Source organism: Olea europaea, chromosome 7 (assembly GCF_002742605.1).
Source record: "Olea europaea var. sylvestris chromosome 7, O_europaea_v1, whole genome shotgun sequence".
In the NCBI taxonomy this organism is placed as follows: Eukaryota; Viridiplantae; Streptophyta; class Magnoliopsida; order Lamiales; family Oleaceae; genus Olea; species Olea europaea.
This window is the reverse complement of record NC_036243.1, coordinates 15,079,548-15,082,327: the sequence shown is the minus strand read 5'-3', so window position 1 is coordinate 15,082,327 and position 2,780 is coordinate 15,079,548.

The following is a 2,780-nucleotide window of genomic DNA, read 5'->3' as shown; positions in this document are numbered from 1 at the left end:
GGGGGACACTTAAATTTTAATTCTCTTGATCTTATTCAAGTCGACCACATTTGTCATTAGTTCTTATCAGAGATGTAAAATTATTTCCCTCTTCAGAAAAAGAAATGAAGATTTAGAATTTGATAAAGAAAAGTATTTAATGGGTTGTTATTTAAATTTTGTATGAAAAAATTATATTTTCTTGTTTGATTATTTGTAGTTAGATTGGTGTACATTTTACGAAATTCCAAGTTGGAGAATAAAAGGAATACTAGATTAGGTTAATGTTGGATTGTCTTATTAACAAGTACTACACATATCAAATAGAAATAAAATTAATATTATCATGAACCAATGCGTAACGATGATTTGAACCTTGGCGACAAAGGTTAAAATATTTGACAGCAAAGCCACGTGTGTTACCCAAATCGTCTGAATGCGACCGCGTATAATTATTTATGTAACAGGAATGTTCAATTTATATACAAATACGTGGCTAGTAGCAAACCCACAATTTTCTGCTCAAACTTTTGTCAATAACATAAAGGTAAATCTTATATCAATTTCGAAGAATAGAAAGCGTGTTAGGAAAATGCTATTTGAGTTCCACAAGTATAATCTAATTAATTGACAAAAAAAGTTGCAATCTTGAAAAAAAGGTTTTGACAAGCAAATCCCAAAATGGAGAATAGTCTAATATTCGAAAACGACATGAAACACTCAGAAAACCATAAGAATTTGAGTTCCCTATTGTCTACGCTATCAGAGCCTTCGATTACTTACAAATTAGTTACGAGCAAAAGCAAATAGCTTAATTTTATTACATATCTTGTCAAAGAGCTAGCCTGGACACCCAAAAAAAAAAAAAAAAAAAAAAAAAAAAAAAAAAAATCGATCAAACCAATCAAATCGAACCGACTCGAACCAATGGTTCGTGTCAGTTTCTCATAGGTATTTGGTTTGATTTGATTTACAAATCATGGTAAATCAATTCGGTTATCATTTTTAGCCTCAAACCGCTGGTTAATCGAACCAACCCAACCCATTTAATATTTACCATTTTATGTAAAGAAAAATAAAAATCAAAAGATAAGTCATAATCTTTTAACATATTTCAATTCCTTCCAATCTATAATGTTGTTGATAACTAAAAACACTAAGAATTTCTTTTCATATGCTCATTATGTTATACTTAGCCATTTTTTCCTACTCGGGGCAATCAGGTTAAATAATGTATTAAATAAATAAATAAATAAATAAGTAAAATTATTAAGTTTTCAGTTGATCCATCTCTATTAACCTAATTTTATTTATTAGTCAATAATTTTTATTATATAAACTTATATTAGTTCTTTTAATCTAAGCAGGCACAAAACTTAGACATTTTTGAAATTTAAAAAAAAAAAAAATCATTTTGGACTAAAAGTTAAAACCCACTAACCGAATCAAATTGAGCCGATTTGGTTTGGTTCCATTTGATTTAAGAGTTAGAGTGGATTGATTTGATTGAGATTCATCAAAACCGACTAATTTGATTTTGGTTTCGAGTTGGAGTCGAAACCAACCCAAACCAAATCGTGCGCAAGCTTATCTAAGAGTGAATCAATGTACTAAACTAATAAACTAATAATAAATTATTTCATCACGAAAGTGTAGCTTCTCCCTCAATACTTTTCGACAATAATCTAAGGGTCTGTTTGATAGCATTGAATTCCATGAAAAATGTTGCATCTGAGGAATTCGTTTTCTACTTTGTTTGTTTGATATGAAAGTAGAAAAGGGGTTCAAATTTCAAGGTACAAACACTTAAAACATGTTTTTGACCAATTGAATGGAACTCAAATTCCTATAGTTTTGGTAGTTTTTTCTTTTTCAACTTACATGGAATTGATTTTGTCTTTTTCCACATTTACAATCAAATGGACCAGAAAAGCTTAAACTAGTGCATATATAATTTTTAGACATGGCCTTTAATACGTATATCTTGTTGAATAGCCATTAATCCTAGATAAGATCCACGCTTTGATTGTTGAATGACAATAGTCATTACAAACTCATTATTGTTTTCCATCCCTCTTATTTTTATAGATTATGTAGGTTTGAAGAAGGAAGAATGAAAATATAATATAATATCCACATTGAATAATATCGGCCCATGTACTCTTTTTTTTTTTTTTTCAATCACATACTCTTTCAATAAAATAATTTTAGACATGGACCACAAATTCTCCAAAAAAAAAAAAACACTTTTCACAAAATCTGGTACCATGTTACTGAACGGCCATATCCGAACTGGATCATACTGAATGGCTGTTACAAAGAGGTAATCAATCAGTAACAGTAAGTATCAGATTTCGGCAAAAAAGTCCATATATGGAATCCTCAGAAATGTTCTCCGTACTAAATAAGACAAAATGAAAGCCAGCCACTGGTGACAGGATAGCCTACTGTTACGGACTTCCTAATTTCCTTCAAGAACCGTGCGGCCTTAGTGTCTTCAACTTCCGCCCCCGCGGTTATTACACTAAGCCAGCCTCCCGATTGGCGTTGATGTTTTAGAAAGGCACTAAGTAGAACACTTTAAGAAAGGGACAATGAAGGAACACAAGAGCTTACAAAGAAGGCTTTGTATTGAATAAAGAATACTCTTTACAATTTCACTCTCTTGATCCTTCAAATGAATCCTACCAAGCTATTTATAGTGGTAGCCTCCTCAAATGGATGGCTAGGATCTTTTCTATCCAACGGTCTAGATTACACATCTAGAATTATCTATACAAATATCTACATTAAAATATCTA